Here is an 18,371-nt window from a genome sequence, read left to right as displayed (position 1 = left end):
CCTCCACAATCAACCGACCTCAAACCAATTGAGATTTTATTCTACCTTTATTTAACTAGGCAAGTCAGTTAAGAACAAATTCTTATTTTCAATGACGGCCTAGGAACAGTGGGTTAACTGCCTTGTTTAGGGGCCGAACAACAGATTTGTACCTTGTCAGCTCAGGGGGTTGAACTTACAACCTTCCAGCTACTAGTCCAACACTCTAACCACTAGGCTACCCTGCCGCCCCAGATGGTTTGGGATGAGTTGGACCACAGAGTGAAGGAAAAGCAGCCAACAAGTGCTCAGCATATGTGGGAACTCGTTCAAGACTGTTGGAAAAGCATTCCAGGTGAAGCTGGTTGAGAGAATGCCAAAAGTGTGCAAAGCTGTCATCATGGCAAAGGGTGGCTATTTTGAAGAATCTAAAGTAGAAAATATGTTTTGATTTGTTTAGCACTGTTTTGGATACTACATGATTCCATATTTGTTAATTCATAGTTTTGATGTCTTCATTGATGTCTTCATTATTATTCTTACATATTCTTACATGTAGAAAAAATAAATAAACCCTGGAATGAATAGGTGTGTCCAAACTTTTGACTGGTACTCTATGTTGGGAGGTGTCAACACCCCAACTCTCTAGACCTAAGCCAGACCACAGTGGTGGACTAGCTGCCTGGTGGGCTGGGAGTAAGACCCTGACAGTGAGAGATAAATGGGTGGAATTATCTAGTCGCTAAGCCAGATAATTGCTCCATTTGGCCCTAGAGTTGGCTTCTAATTAGCCCCCCACCACACCCAGACCCAGCCTGCTCACTCCACCCCCCACTGCACTCCAACCCCCTCACTCCACCACACCACCCCCTTAGAACAACACTCAAACATTTTGAAGGGCTTGCTGGCTGACCAACTGGGTTGCCTTGGTGACACGCTAAGATGGGGAGTAGCGACCACAGTGGCCAATTGGCAGCAACAGTTCCAGCTTGAATTATTCTCCCTGTCTAGAGAGAGAAAACTGTTTCAGTAGAAATTATTAGGGGGGGTTCTAGAAGTGCTGTAGTGGTGCCTGGAAAAGTGGGTATACTCTAATTTTGCCAAAACATTTTTGAACAGCCTACCCAGCGAAGGATAGGCCACCCTGTGTGAAAAATGTCACGAGAAACAGTGACAAACACTCTGAATGACTACACTCAGGCCAATCCCAGCTGTACTGTGCCAGTAGGCTAATGGTAGGTCTACTACAGAAACAAATAATTTGAGGCCGTCAACTGAGGCAGAAATTCACAGATTTCACAGATTAACATAACAGTATGTATGTAATTCTAATAGTAGGACACCGTAAAGTCCATATTCCACTGAAGACTATGAATTTGGCTGGTTGAGAAGGTTTGAAACCTAAGCAACCTGCATACACATTGTTTAAGGTACAATAGACCAACATAGCTAATGCAGAAAGTCAAAGCTGTGTGCTGGAAAACCTTGACACAGCACGGGTGGAGTAGGCAGCACGGGTGGAGTAGGCAGAACGGGTGGAGTAGGCAGCACGGGTGGAGTAGGCAGCACGGGTGGAGTAGGCAGCACGGGTGGAGTAGGCAGCACGGGTGGAGTAGGCAGCACGGGTGCTCGTGAATTTCTTTTTTGGCTTCAGACCAATGCTACTTCAGACCAATGCTACTTATAATTTCCATGGTTTTTACACCGGAAGGTGATTATGCAACATTATTATAAAACATTATAATACAGCATAACACACCAAAGCAAAAGTTAAGCAAAAATACACAATAATGACAAATGGCAACTGAAATAATGTAGTCATTTGTATTAAGGTTTTCCAGAGGGACGCGAAAAACTGAAAACCCAAGCAAGCTCTTGGAAAATACAAAAATACTCCACATGTAGCTTACCCATTAACTATTTACATACATTATTGACTGTCACATTAGGTGGCTCGGAGAGCAAGGCATGAAGTGGCACGAACTGTTCGGTGTTCTGCGCCTGCTACTTATCCCCCTGACATCCTAGTCATCCACTTCGGTGTAAACGACTTTACTTAGCTAGCTAGCTATCTAGCTAAATGTATTTTGTGGAAATATGTGGGAGATATAGTGAACATTGAGTTGACCTACCCAAATGTATCTGTCTATAATGATCTGTCCATACAGCTAATGTTACAGCCTTGTTGGCTTGTAGCTAGTGTCATGTCTTTGGCTATGACGGATAAAGTGATATGACATGCTCTTCTATAAAATCCTTTCTCCGTAATTAATATTACCTGATTGAGCTAATCATGTAAATGTAATTAACTAGAGAGTCGGGGTACCACAAAAATATATATTTATAGAGCTGTTATCTTCCAAATAAACTCTTAAAGACCTAGTAATATTTTACATCAATAGCAGTCAATATTAATTGTCACCTTAATTCAGTCTCATCTCAAAGTTGTAAATACTTTTGCAAGGCACTGTAACTTTACTGGCTAACGTTAGTTGACTAGCTAACAGGCAATAGCAAGTATGTTCGCTGTCTTATTTGTGATTTTTGTTTGTGCTCTGATTACATGCAAGTGTCAAGGCCAACAGTTTACACAGATTCATTCAGCCATGTGACAAATCTTCCATGGCAAAATATAGCTAGTATTAGCTAGCAAATAGCTCTGTTTCCGCACAACCCAAGTGCATTGGTCCAGGTTAATTGGTCCAGTTTTAGAACTCTGAGATTCAGCTGAAAAGATGTTAGAACTGTCAGAAATACCACAAAAAGCTAGCACACCGTTGGTTCTTAATGGACAGAAATGAGCATGTGAGAGCGATAAATTCTCAAATTAAACAAAACTGTTGCCCCTACCAGCTTATTCAGTCTGAAAGGTAGCAAGTCTAATGCTCACTTTATGGACGCTGTTGTGTCTGGCGCCTAGATATTGAGCTCGGTCGGGCCAAGAAATTTGATTTTTTTTCTAATGCTAATGACCCTGTAAAAAATCAGGAATGTGGTTCTCCAGTGTGTTGTGTACTTCCTATCAATTTTATTTGCTGATGTCATATTGGCTTATATATGATCATAGGGAGATTTTAATTCATACTCTGAGACCTGTTGCGAATATGGGCCCTGTTCCATATGGTCCCTGGCTTAAATTATGTTAAATTTTCTTTCAGCTCTGAGAATGATCTGCAGAGCACCATTCACATCTGCATAACTTCTTCTCACTTCACCTTATCAGGTTATGCAAATATAGAGCACAGATTAGTTAATCTGTAATGATACTGGGCAATAAGCAACAGTGTGAGAATGGGAAAAGATTTACCCTTCCGGAGACAGTCTTTTGGCAGTGTCTCTGAGCGTTGAAAGTGAAAGCCCCCAATAGCTTATCTAGTTCTTCAAAGCCGAGTGAAAAACCTGTGGTTGGTATCAAAGCCAATTTGTCTTAATCATTTTAGTGTTAGATCACTAATTCAAATCAGCTATCTCAACAACAAACGTTCATCTTTTTAGAACATCTTGTTGCATTGGGCAGAAATGTGATATACAGTACATGAATAATGTGAATAACACCCCAATGCTTATTGGCTTTAAGCTGTGGGTGTGCGAGGTGAAATTTGGGTCTCACACAGCTCCAGGCAGCAGGCCCTGCCCACTTCCTCCTGGGGCTGATAGCAGTGACCCTTACACCACATCAGATGAGCAGCATGGCATGGCTAGCCTACACAACCACAGGGCAACTGGTGAGAGACAATGTCAATAACTGTCTTTGGCCTGCAAGCATAGCTACAGTCCGGCAAACAGTACCGGTGAATCGCTCTTGGACAAACAGGCTCTGAGACAGCTTCTACCCCCAAGCCATGTGACTGCTTCTTGCCATATAACTGCTAAATAGTTAATGAAATGGTTACCCAGATTATCTGCATTGACCCTATCTTGCAATGACTCTATGCACATTCACAAGACTATATATAAGGGGTGCTAATATTCTTCCTGTTTCACACATGTACAAGTGTCACATATACAATATATGCAGTGCATTCGAAATGTATTCAGACCCTTTCCCCTTTTCCACATTTGGTTACCGTTACAGCCTTATTCTAAAATGGATTAAAACAAATAAAAATCATCATAAATCGACACACAATACCCCATAATGACAAAGTGAAAACAGCCATTTTATTTGCTAATTTATAGAAAAGAAAACTGAAATATTACATTTACATAAGTATTCAGATCCTTTACTCAGTACTTTGTTGAAGAACGTTTGGCAGAGATTACAGCCTTGAGTCTTCTTGGGTATGACGCGACAAGCTTGGCACATCTGTATTCGGGGAGTTTCTCCCATTCTTCTCTGCAGATCTTTCAGGTCTCTTCAGAGATGTTCGATCGAGTTCAAGTCCGGGTTCTGGCTGGTACACTCAAGGACATTCAAAGACTTGTCCCGAAACCACTCCTGCGTTGTCTTGGCTGTGTGCTTAGGGTTGTTGTCCTGTTGGAAGGTGAACCTCCAACCCAGTCTGAGGTACTGAGCACTCTGGAGCAGGTTTTCATTAAGGATCTCTGTTCACCTTTTCCCTCAATCCTGACTAGTCTCCCAGTCCCTGCCGCTGATAAACATGCCCACAGCATGATGCTGCCACCACCATGCTTCAACGTAGGGATGTTGAATATTTCAAGGACAGCTTTTTCCCCCCCATCTTCATAACATTACAAAAATCAGAAACGTTTTGTCCAATAATTATGCAGAACAGCTAATCCATGCTTTTGTCACTTCTAGATTAGACTACTGCAACGCTCTACTCACCGGCTACCTGGATAAAGCACCAAATAAACTTCAGTTAGTGATAAACACAGCTGCCAGAATCCTGACTAGAACCCCAAAATTTGATCATATTACTCCAGTGCTAGTATCTCCACATTGGATAGGGCTGATTTCAAGGGGCTAGGGTGAGTCTGTTATATCTGGTGTAAGTCTCCTGTCTTATCTTGTGTCCTGTGTGAATTTAAGTATGCTCCCTCTAATTTCATTCTCTCTCTCCCTCCCCTCCTGTAGGATCTGAGCCCTAGGATCATGCCTCAGGACTACCTGGCCTGATGACTCCTGGCTGGTTCTCCCATCTCCGCATAGGAACTCTGGAGCTCTGTCAGAGTGACCAATAGGTTCTTGGTCACCTCCCTGACCAAGGTCCTTCTCCCCCGGTTGCTCAGTTTGGCCGGGCGGCCAGCTCTAGGAAGAGTCTTGGTGGTTGCAAACTTCTTCCATTTATGAATGATGGGGGCCGCTGTGTTCTTGGGGACCTTCAATGCTGCAGAAATGTTTTGGTACCGTTCCCCAGATCTGTGCCTCGACACAATCCTGTCTCTGAGATCTACGGACCTTTGAACTCATTGGTCCGACCTGCACTGTCAACTGTGCCTTTACAAATCATGTCCAATCAATTGTATTTACAAGTGGACTCAAATCAAGTTGTAGAAACAGCTCAAGGATGATCGATGGAAACAGGATACACCTGAGCTCAATTTCGAGTCTAATAGCAGAAAACGGTGTAAATACTTATTTAAATAAAGTATTTCTGTCTTTTTTTTATACATTTGCAAATATTTCTTCATTTTCTGTTTAGAATAAGGCTATAACAGAATGTGGAAAACATCAAGCGGTCTGAATACTTTCTGAAGTGACTGTATATATGCACACTCACTCACACACACTACACTGACACGCTCACACAAAACCCACACACATTCACTTACACTACATACTCACACACACATGTATACCGACACAACACACACACATACAAAGACACGCGCCTGCCCGCACACACACACACACTTTCACACTCAGCATTTCCTGTAGCTACTACATTCCCTGTAGTTATCCATCCTGATGCCTAGTCCCTTTACCATGCCTTTATGTACATATCTCAAATACCTTGTATCCCTGCACATTGATCTGGCTCTGGTATTCCCTGTATATAGCTTCATCATTTATTATTTTTTATAATGGCTAGAGGCCACACAGGCTATTCCCAAATGGTAGGCTAAGGGATATTGCCACTTGTCTCTAGCCAATATTATTATTTTGGCTGCAAGCAGGAAAGGGAGTTTGGGGTAAATGTAGGCCTACTTGTTTGCTTTCCATGCTACATTTTTCCTTTTCTTCCACATTACATCTAGCAAGATAGAAGTACATTTTTCAGATCTCTTTTGGAAAAGGAAATATCAGATTATAAAAACAAGAACATAAACAGAGGAATATGCCTGGCTGCACACAGATCAAAGGGACTTCACATCAGGCAGACCTGTGCTTCCATGAGGGAGATAACCCCCAGCATTCCTGCCTTGGCAGTGCTGGGAGGCGGTGATAGCTTTAGTGCCGGGCCCCGTGACTGTGTCACTGGCAGAGGCTGTACAGGGACCTCTGACACGCGGAAGCCTGCTGAGTGTGGCCTGGCACTGGCTCGGTGTCGGGGCTGAGTGAGGCTTAGTGGGTTATGTTGACTGGATGGATGAATGGGATGAAAAATAGTATAGCCCCCTTCTCAACCTCCACTCTCATCCTGTCACTGTAGGGGTCTTTGATGAGGACGGCAGAACGCTGAAGAAATGGCATGAATGTGATATTGGAATGACCTACTTATGCTTCAATTGATTAGTATCAAAGTGGACACCCAGATCTGAAACAAAGTCCATTTCAGTTCAACTTAATCTGTTACTCAATAGGGGAATTAGAGTTGATTTGTGATATACTACCTCTGCTGGTATCTTTTTGTTTCAGGTGATTGTAGAAATCCTAATGTAACTACATGAGTTGAGAGCGCAGATTGTCAAGGGGATTTAATTGGCTAGGTAGGATGACGACAACATCTGAGGCACTCTGGGAAAATAAACTCAGATGAATGATACTTGTGTGCAGAGTAATCCTTCCTCAAACTCCCCTGTTTATATGATTTGTAACTCCAACTGCGAAACATTTCCCAACCAAACACTATAAAAGTGCAAATCGTAGAAATAATGCAGGTTGTTGTATGCAGAGCTATGAGCAATTGTATGTTCTGGTAATTGTGCAAGTGTCACGAGGTGGACAGGTGAAATGTCCGTTTAACATGTATTTTAAGGCATGGTTTCCCATTGTTCCATTTCAACAAATTACAGTTTCTCCATTCCGTTCATTTGTTTTATTTCCAAACTTTTCATAAATATAATTGATCTGACTCTTCACTCTTAAGAGCATAATAGTTCAAATACAGACATACAAAACAAACGAGAAAAAAACGAAATGGGGCACTGGTAGCAATGCAGCCCAGGAGACAGGGGTCCATTTTCTTAAAAAACCCACTTCAGCTCAAACAAACCCCAATAGCTATGTGCTTTAACCCAAATAAGTCATTACATGCTCTGGCAAAACCTAGGATCCACCATATCTCTGGACTGCATTCACTTCCTGTGGGCAGCTTCCAACAAACACAAAACAGGGGGTTTAAATCCGGGGTTTAAATCCGGGGTTATTTTCCAATCGTTTCGTTCTGAACAGAACCACTATTTTTTTCATTCTGTTCCATTGCTCCGACCAGCAAAAAAAGGTTCTGAACTGATTCGAACCAAAAAAGTACAGGTTTTAACCCTCCTTTCTGTTCTTTTTTAAACCTCTGAAATCAACCGTTTTTTACATTTACCTCATTAAATGACTTTACCAATCAGTGCGGATAGAGCAGGCAAGCTAGTTGTTTACATGCGTAATGGACAGACAAGTGTAGCCTATGGAGCCAAAATCAAATGACATTTTGTGGTGTGGGGAGAGAGCGAGAGAGGGTTGAGCAGGAGGCTTGAAGCACTGGACATCTTGTTATAACATGCAGTATCTGAATTAGGTCCACATAATTATACCTAGGAGGAGTGGCTTCTATGAAGGAACTTTGAATGTCCGTTGAGCTAGGTAGCTAACAATCTTGAGCTACTAGCTAACAAGCTTGAGCTAGAAAGCTAACAAGCTTGTGGGTGCAGAGCGGCACCGGAATTAAAAACATATCTTGCCTTTTTGAAGTGAATAACCTAGTAACTAGGCCTAATGAATCCTTAACTAGCATTGAATAAGTTCATCCATTCTTCTCTAGCCAAATAAAATCTCTCTTCCTATCACTGAATCACACTTGTAATGGCAGTACAGTAGCCTATGCTTTAGAGGGGAGAGGGGCAGGTAGCCTAAACACGCACACATACTGGCAAAGATTTTCAGCTTGCAGGCAGACACTAGAATACGTTTTTTTTGTGACAGAGTGAGAGCTTTGCATAGGTGCTTTGTTGCATTGTTTTGGTGGGACTAGAAAACATTTCCTGGAAGGTAAAATAACATCATTAACCGTTTCCCATGTTTTTAAAATAACAGTTCTGTTCCGGAACAGTATGGATCACTTTTGCTCCCGGCTGCGTTTCTGTTCCTTCAAAAATGTTGTTATTTACCGTTTCTGGTTCTGTACATGCAGCTCAAGTCACATGACCAGGTAATTAACCAATATAAATGCTTGTTAGGTTAAACCCTCAAATGAGTAACACCTGTGACATTCTCACCCATTTAAAATGAGTACATCCTCGTACTGAATCGTGAGTCCGTCAGATCAGAGGCAGTAGGGATGACCAGGGATGTTCTCTTGATAAATGCGCGATTAGATCATTTTCCTGTCCTGCTAAGCATTCAAAATGTAACAAGTACTTTTGGTTGTCAGGGAACACTTGTAGTCTACAAACATGCACACACACACATAGTGGTTTTGATCCCTGCGAAACACCTGATGGAGCGTTGCCAGTCGTCCTGGGGGACATACAGTAGTTAATGTAGGTGCCGTATATGATTAAGGCTGTCATTATGTGTGTTTGACAAGCAGGGATTTATTTCTCTCCCTGGAGGGGGTGGGAGCGAGGAAAACATGGCTATATCTCTGGGTAGATAGATGGCATGGTGTTTTAATTTAGTTAACTTTGTAAATTAGGTCAACCCAAATTGCATGCTATTATACAGTAGTTCCCTGTTTTCAAACAATTTAATTATGTGATCATAAAGTGAATTGTGACAACATACTTTTAATTATCATGTTTATGAATATAGAATAATTTACGGATGTAGTAAATGAAGATCCGGAAAAACCTCCCACTTCTATCTGCAAGTGTGCATTCAACTGAATATTAATTGAAATATTTTAAGACCTTGCTATTGTGAGTAAAAAGTAAAACAATCTAAACCTGGTATTAGTGAATATGGAATGTGTCACCATCAGAGCAGCTCTGTGTGTGGGGAGAAGTCGGGGGACTGAGTGGAACAGTCAGTGATATGTACAGTGGATCTAACTGGCTGATGAACTGGATTGTCTGAGTGTAATCAGACCCAGATGTCGCCGTTGGGCCCTCGCCGTCGTGGTGGTCCTCAGCCCCAACAACATCTGCTGTGTCAGGGGCTGGGGGGACGGGAGGATGGGCCACAGCTGGGTGAACCCTGACCTGGAGAAGGGAACCACGAGCCTTGCGGGGCCGACAATTGCTGCTGTGGAACAGGGAAGAAGCAGGCGACCTAGTGGACCTGCTATCATCTCCTCTAGCACTCACAACACTTTATTACTTCTACTCATCAGATGGACATGTGGCCTGTCGCCATTCATCAGTCGTCATTGTCCTTAAGGATTCATTTGTGCTATTCTGTGGCAAATGTGAGATTTTTTTGTTGGTGTTGCTAAAATCTATATTCAGTTATATGGAAGTATTCATTTAAAATAATCGAAAGTATTATTACTTCCTGTACCAAATGGTTTAAAAATATTCCCATTAAAGGTTTTGCCTGCATCACCACAATAGGTTGTTATGGTGTTTATCAGGGAATACCTGTCAAAAATGTATGATTTTAAGGGCCATTTGCGCACTGATAAAAATAAAAAGTATTATCCATTCATCAAATTACCACTGACAGAGAGATGAGACATGCTATCTGCTGCATGCCCTCTGCCAGACAGATTTCATCACGTTAAGAGAAGTTGTTTTTTTAATGGGTCTTGAGTGATGTGTGGCTTGGTGCACATGTTCTGGTGCCAGGTTTTAAAGGTTAGGAGAGGTTTCTCTCTAAATTGTCTTGGTATTTCCATGTTGTAGGGAAATTCAGAACACTTGCGTTTGTGTTGAGTGACGTACATATATTTTTGACTGTCACTTCAGTCTGCTCCTAATCACAGGACTTAATCCATTCCTCTCCTCTTGTTCCTACAGACCCACATTGGAATGCTTTGAGAGTTGGTTAGAAGTGTCACTACCTGCCATTGAATTTGAACAAATTAGTAGATGTGAACAATGTAAACTTTGTCTCATATTTCAATGTCAACTTTTACCCCCTAACGTAACCTTTATCTAACATACGTTTCTGATAGTTTAAATGTTATCAGTGTTATTTGTTGGATATGTAATATATGAATCAGGGAAACTAAGAAAGACACTATTAAAGCTGTCAGTGATGCATTTGGCTGGAGGTAGAAACTGTAGTCTGCATGGTGATGTACTGCCTAGCCTGGTGGTTGAGCTTGCCTTGGTCTGATAATCGAATAAGCACGATCAAAATAAAGTGTGATCATTTAGAAGAGCAAATATTCTGCTTTTTTCGCTCTGTTTTATTCTACCTCAAATAGCGGTTGCCGAAGCATGTCCACTTGTCATGCCCTGGTCTTAGTATTTTGTGCTTTCTTTCTTATATTTGGTCAGGCCAGGGTGTGACATGGGTTTTGGTATGTGGTGTGTTTTGTCTTGGGGTTTTTTGTAGGTATTGGGATTGTGGCTTAGTTGGGTTTTCTAGCATAGTCTATGGCTGTCTGAAGTGGTTCTCAATCAGAGGCAGGTGTTTATCGTTGTCTCTGATTGGGAACCATATTTAGGCGGCCATATTCTTTGAGTGTTTCGTGGGTGATTGTTCCTGTTCTTGTGTTAGTTTGCACCAGTTTAGGCTGGTTTGGTTTTCACGGTTTGTTGTGTTTATTTGTTTTATTAAACATGAATCTAAATAGCCATGCCGCATTTTGGTCCGACTCTCCTTCACATAAAGAAAGCCGTTACACCACTGACGTTTTGGGTGCCTGCCCTCAGCAGATGCCACAGGACTAGCTCCTACTACATGGACATGGTCTCATGTCATCCCTTCCCCGTGGCTGACCTGTGTGCTGGTTCAATACGAATCAATCATGACTTAAAGTGGATCTGACTACTTTTGCCGAAATGAAACAAACAGACAGTCATAATATCAGTTACAAATATTCAATTCCCAATTTATGCTACCAAATCAAATTGATATGAGTTTTTAAAAATAGGTTTTACTTGCCTCAAAATCCCATGACGTACACTAAGGCATTATTGGCGGAATATATTGATGCAGTTGGTGCACTGTTTCAGTTTCAATGACTCAATATTCAGAGCAAAAACTGACAAATGGAACTAAGGCTTGGAATGTCAATACAATCAAACTAGCAAAGGCAACGATTACAAGTCAGTCATAATGTGGCTAATATGCTAGCGCATCAATTTATGTAGCTAGATGACCAAAAGCTTGACGAACATTTCATTTCATTTCACAAAATGATGGGCATTAATAATATGGAGTTGGTCCCCCCTTTGCTGCTATAACAGCCAACACTCTTCTGGTATGGCTTTCCCCTAGATGTTGGAAAATTGCTACGGTGACTTGCTTCCATTCAGCCACATGAGTATTAGTGAGGTCGGGCACTGATGTTGGGTGATTAGGCCTGGCTCGCAGGCAGCTTTCCAATTCATCCTAAAGATGTTTGATGTGGTTGAGGACAGGGCTCTGTGCAGGTCAATTAAGTTCTTCCACACCGATGTCGACAAAAAAACATTTTTGTATGGACCTCACTTCCTGCACGGGGGCAATGTCATGCTGAAACAGGAAAGAGCCTTCCCCAAACTGTTGCCACAAAGTTGGAAGCACAGAATCGTTTAGAATGTCATTGTATGAGGTAGTGTTAAGATTAGCCTTCACTGAAAAACAGCCCCAGACTATTATTCCTCCTCCACCAAACATTACAGTTAGCACTATGCATTCTGGCAGGTTGCATTCTCCTGGCATCCGCCAAATCCAGGTTTGTCCTTAGGACTGCCAGATGGTGAAGCATGATTCATCACTCCAGAGATCGTGTTTCCACTGCTCTAGAGTCAAATGGCTGTGAGCTTTACACTACTCCTACGGATGCGTGGCAATGAGAATGGTGATCATAGGCCTGCTTGAGGCTGCTCAGCGATGGAAACCCATTTCATGAAGCTCCCAACGAGCAGTTCTTGTGCTGACGTTGTTTCCAGAGGCAGTTTGGAACTTGGTAGTGAGGTTTGCAACCAAGGACAGATGATTTTTGCGCGCTATGCGCTTCAGCACTTGGCGGTCCCATTCTGTGAGCTTGTGTGGCCTACCTCTTCAGAAATCTGATGAATTGACTCGTTGGAAAGGAGGTATCTTATGACGGTGCCACAATGAAAGTCACTCATTTGAAAGGGTGTCCACATACTTTTGTATACATAGTTTAGTTAGCTAGTTGCTAGGAGGATGCCATGTCATGTCATTGGAGGAGTGGGTGAGTGACTGAGTTTTTTCCCATGATTTCAGTGGCTATGCACAGCTAGAGATGCAGGTGTCATTTGGTTAGCTAGCAAGAACTTGAACAATACAGTTAGGCTCTCTTGCATTCTCAAATTCACTCTGGCTGTCTACTCCAATTTCGTCTGTGCGCAAAATAACTGATGAATGTACGAATGCGCAACATTCGCTGAATATGACCATTGCCAGTAAACGTAGACAAAAAAGTATTAGTTAGTCACAAACGCTCTAGATAACATTTGAACAGGCTAACCAACTCTCCAAGGGTGAGTAAAATGGTCAGTGAGCTTTTCTCTCATTTGTGTCTGTAAGTAGCTAGCTAGCAAGCTAGCCAACAGTTAGGTTGGGTGCTTGGTTGCAGACCAAGCAAGCTGCAGAAGACTCCAATTCCTTATCGTTTATCAGTGCAATTTTGAAGGCCAACTAGATGAAAATGTTTGAAAGGCTTTATCTAATGTTCCTTCGTTAGATTTTTGCTCATCTTGCTTTGGCTAGCATTAGTTGTTGATCTTGTTGTTGGTGATATGCATAACTGAAGGAGAGAGAGAGACTACCTTTTCGTATGTGTTTGATCAATAGGACTGTAATGTTCCCATATGTAAGAGGACTCCAGTGGTATTGACAAATTTTCAGAAATCCATTCAGGTGGCTTTTGGCTAATGCGTTCTAATGATCTAAAGTTGCACTGTTGCAACTGCCTGAAAACACACAGTCCAGTTCAGTTTGCCTGTGTGGCAAAAGGATACAGTAGTTGTGATTGGCTATGGCACGCCGGTCTACTTAAACTCCAGTCCTTGACGAGGGAAATGGTTTTATTTGTTGTTATTTACTGCAGGGTCTATTAAAGCAAGATGGAGCCGACAGAGATGGTCGCCACGCTTCGAGTCCTTAGGAAACAGTATTGCAGTATTTTGTTTTTTATTATGTATTATTTCTTACATTGTTAGACCAGAAAATCTTAAGTCTTATTACATATAGCCGGAAAGAACTATTGGATATAAGAGCGACATCAACTTATCAAAATTACGACGAGGAATACGACTTTCCCGAAGCTAATTCTTTGTTCAGACCACCACCCAGGACAGTGGATCTAATCCCAGAAGCCGACCCAAAAACAACATCGCCACAGAAGAGGCAGACGGAGCAGCCTCCTGGTCAGGCTCCGTAGGCGTGCACACCGCCTTACCGCTTCCAAGTATACTACTCGCCAATGTCCAGTCTCTTGACAACAAGATAGACGAAATTAGAGCAAGGGTTGCCTTCCAGAGAGAGATCAGAGATTGTAACATTCTCTGTTTTATGGAAACATGACTCTCTCGGGATACATTATCGGAGTCTGTTCAGCCACCGGGCTTCTTCATGCGTCGTGCCGACAGAGATAAACACATCTCTGGGAAGAAGATGGATGGGGGTGTATGCTTCATGATTAACGACTCATGGTGTAATCATAACAACATACAGGAACTCAAGTCCTTCTGCTCAACCGACCTAGAATTCCTTACAGTCAAATGTCAGCCATATTATCTCCCAAGAGAATTGTAGTCAGATATCGTCACAGCTGTGTATATACCCCCTCAAGCAGACAACACGATGGCCCTCAAGGAACTTCACTGGACTCTATGTAAACTGGAAACCATACATCCTGAGGCTGCATTTATTGTAGCTGGGAATTTTAACAAAGCAAATTTGAGAACAAGGCTACCTAAATTCTATCAGCATATTGATTGCAGCACTCAATCATTGCTACTCTAACTTCCGCGATGCATACAAGGCCCTCCCTTCGGCAAATCCGACCATGACTCCATCTTGCTCTTACCTAACTCAAACAGGATATACCTGTGACTAGAACCATTCAACGCTGGTCTGGCTAATCGGAATCAATGCTTCAAGATTGTTTTGATCACGCGGACTGGGATATGTTACGGGCAGCCTCAGAGAATAACATCGATCTATACGTTGACTTTGTGAGTGAGTTTATAGGAAGTGAATTGGAGCTGTTGTACCCTCTGTGACTATTAAACCTACCCTAACCAGAAACCATGGATGGATGGCGTCATTAGCGCAAAACTGAAAATACGAACCACCCCATTTAACCATAGAAAGAGGAGTGGGAATATGGCCAAATATAAACAGTGTAGTTATTCCCTCCGCAAGACAATCTAACAAGCAAAATGTCGGTAAAGGGACAAAGTGGAGTTGCAATTCAACGTCCGACATTTAAACTTGTTAACCCTCGCAAGGCTGCTGGCCCAGACAGCATCCCTTGCTACGTCCTCGGAGCATGCTCAGACCAGCTGGCTGGTGTGTTAATGGACATATTCAATTGCTCCCTATCCCAGTCTGCTGTCCCCACATGCTTCAAGATGGCCACCATTGTTCCAGGACCCAAGAAGGCAAAGATACCTGAACTAAATGACACCCCCTGTAGCACCCACTTCTGTCATCATGAAGTGCTTTGAGAGACTATTCAAGGATCATATCTCCTCCACTTTACCTGTCACCCTAGACCCACTTCAGTTTGCATACCGCCTCAACAGGTCCACAGATGATGCAATCGCCATCACACTGCCCACTGCCCTATCCCATCTGGATAAGAGGAATACCTGTGTAAGAATTATGTTCATTGATACAGCTCAGAAATTAACACCATAGTACCTTCCAAACTCATCATTAAGCTGGAGGCCCTGGGTCTCAACCCCGCCCTGTGCAATTGGGTCTAGTCTTTCTGACGGGCGCTGATTCTCAACACTGGGGCATCACAAGGGTGCTCCAGTACTCCCTGTTCACCCATGACTGTGTGGCCATGCAAGCCTCCAACTCAATCATCAAATTTGCAGATGACACAACAGTAGTTGGCTTGATAACCAACAACAACGAGACAGCCTACATGGAGGAGTTGAGGTCACTCGGAGTGTGGTGTCAGGAAAACAACTTCTCAATCAACTTCAACAAAACAAAGGAGATGATCGTGGACTTCAGGAAACAGCAGAGGGAGCACCCCCCTATCCACATCGAAGGGACAGTAGTGGAGAAGGTGGAAAGTTGTTCCTCGGCGTACACATCACAGACAAACTGAAGTGGAAATTTGGCTTGTCACATAAAACCCTGACAAACTTTTACAGATGCTCAATTGAGAGTATCCTGTCGGGCTGTATCACCGCCTGGTACGGCAACTGCACCGCCCTCAACTGCAAGGCTCTCCAGAGGGTGGTGCGTTCTTCAAAATGCAAACTACCTGGCCTCCAAGAAACCTACAGCACACAATGCCAAAAAGATCATCAAGGACAACAACCACCCGAGCAACTGCCTGTTCACCCCACCACCATCCAGAAGGAGAGGTCAGTACAGGTGTATCAAAGCTTGGACAGAGAGAATGAAAAACAGCTTCTATCTCACAGCCATCAGACTGCTAAACACCAATTACTAACTCAGAGAGGCTGCTGCCTACATAGAGACTCATATCACTGGCCACTTTAATAAATTGATTACTAGTCACATTAAACAATGCCACTTTAAGAATGTTAACATATCTTACATTACTCATCTCATATGTAAACTATACCTTATACCATCTATTGCACCTTGCCTTTGACGCTTGGCCATTGCTCATCCATATATTTATATGTACATATTCTTATTCCATCCCTTTAGATTTGTGTATAGTTGTTGTGGAATTGTTAGATTACTTGTTAGATATTACTGCACTGTCGGAACTAGAAGCACAAGCATTTCGCTACATTTGCATGAACATCTGCTGACCATGTGTATGTGACCAATAAAAATTGATTTGATTTGATTAATTGTCCAAACTCGTGGCAACATTCCCATGTTGCTATAGAATTTTCACAAATCCCTTAGTATATGTAATTCACAAACATTATAATAATTTATGAAAATGCAAAAATCACCACACATATCTACAGTGGGGCAAAAAAATATTTAGTCAGCCACCAATTGTGCAAGTTCTCCCACTTGATGAGTGGATGAGAGAGGCCTGTAATTTTCATCATAGGTACACTTCAACTATGACAGACAAAATGAGGGGGAAAAAATCCAGAAAATCACATTGTAGGATTTTTTATGAATTTATCTGCAAATTATGGTGGAAAATAAGTATTTGGTCACCTACAAACAAGCAAGATTTCTGGCTCTCACAGACCTGTAACTTCTTTAAGAGGCTCCTCTGTCCTCCACTCGTTACCTGTATTAATGGCACCTGTTTGAACTTGTTATCAGTATAAAAGACACCTGTCCACAACCTCTAACAGTCACACACCAAACTCCACTAAGGCCAAGACCAAAGAGCTGTCAAAGGACACCAGAAACAAAATTGTAGACCTGCACCAGGCTGGGAAGACTGAATCTGCAATAGGTAAGCAGCTTGGTTTGAAGAAATCAACTGTGGGAGCAATTATTAGGAAATGGAAGACATACTAGATCACTGATAATCTCCCTTGATCTGGGGCTCCACGCAAGTTCTCACCCCGTGGGGTCAAAATGATCACAAGAACGGTGAGCAAAAATCCCAGATCCACACAGGGGACCTAGTGAATGACCTGCAGAGAACTGGGACCAAAGTAACAAAGCCTACCATCAGTAACACACTACGCCGCCAGGGACTCAAATCCTGCAGTGCCAGACGTGTCCCCCTGCTTAAGCCAGAACATGTCCAGGCCCATCTGAAGTTTGCTAGAGAGCATTTGGATGATCCAGAAGAAGATTGGGAGAATGTCATACGATCAGATTAAACCAAAATAGAACATTTTGGTAAAAACTCAACTCGTCGTGTTTGGAGGACAAAGAATGCTGAGTTGCATCCAAAGAACACCATACCTACTGTGAAGCATGGGGGTGGAAACATCATGCTTTGGGGCTGTTTTTCTGCAAAGGGACGACTGATCCGTGTAAAGGAAAGAATGAATGGGGCCATGTATCGTGAGATTTTGAGTGAAAACCTTCCATCAAAAAGGGCATTGAAGATAAAACGTGGCTGGGTCTTTCAGCATGACAATGATCCCAAACACACCGCCCGGGCAACGAAGGAGTGGCTTCTTAAGAAGCATTTCAAGGTCTTGGAGTGGCCTAGCCAGTCTCCAGATCTCAACCCCATAGAAAATCTTTGGAGGGAGTTGAATGTCCATGTTGCCCAGCAACAGCCCCAAAACATCACTGCTCTAGAGGAGATCTGAATGGAGGAATGGGCCAAAATACCAGCAACAGTGTGTGAAAACCTTGTGAAGACTTACAGAAAACGTTTGACCTCTGTCATTGCCAACAAAGGGTATATAACAAAGTATTGAGAGAAACTTTTGTTGTTGACCAAATACTTATTTTCTACCATAATTTGCAAATAAATTAATTAAAAATCCTACAATGTGATTTTCAGGATTTTTTTTCTTCTCATTTTGTCTGTCATAGTTGAAGTGTACCTACGATGAAAATTACAGGCCTCTCTCATCTTTTTAAATGGGAGAACTTGCACAATTGGTTGCTGACTAAATACTTTTTTGCCCCACTGTAAGTGCTCACTTGTCAGATTTTTTTTTTAAGTGTCATATTCTTCCTGGTGGTGTTTTTGAACATATTTTAATAAGATGTCATGTTGCTAAAATCCTGTCAGTTCCACTTTAAGGACTCTCTGTGATCTTACCCTCTTTTGTCTGGTGAAAATGATGAATTAGCAAATGGACAGTGTGGTCTGGACTGTTTCACCCTCTGTGAGACACCACTATGGTTTTAGTAGCCCTCACATATCTGCAGTGGTAGACCATTTGAACCC

Source organism: Oncorhynchus masou, chromosome 17 (genome assembly GCF_036934945.1).
Source record: "Oncorhynchus masou masou isolate Uvic2021 chromosome 17, UVic_Omas_1.1, whole genome shotgun sequence".
Taxonomy (NCBI): domain Eukaryota; kingdom Metazoa; phylum Chordata; class Actinopteri; order Salmoniformes; family Salmonidae; genus Oncorhynchus; species Oncorhynchus masou.
This window is presented reverse-complemented; position numbering follows the sequence as displayed.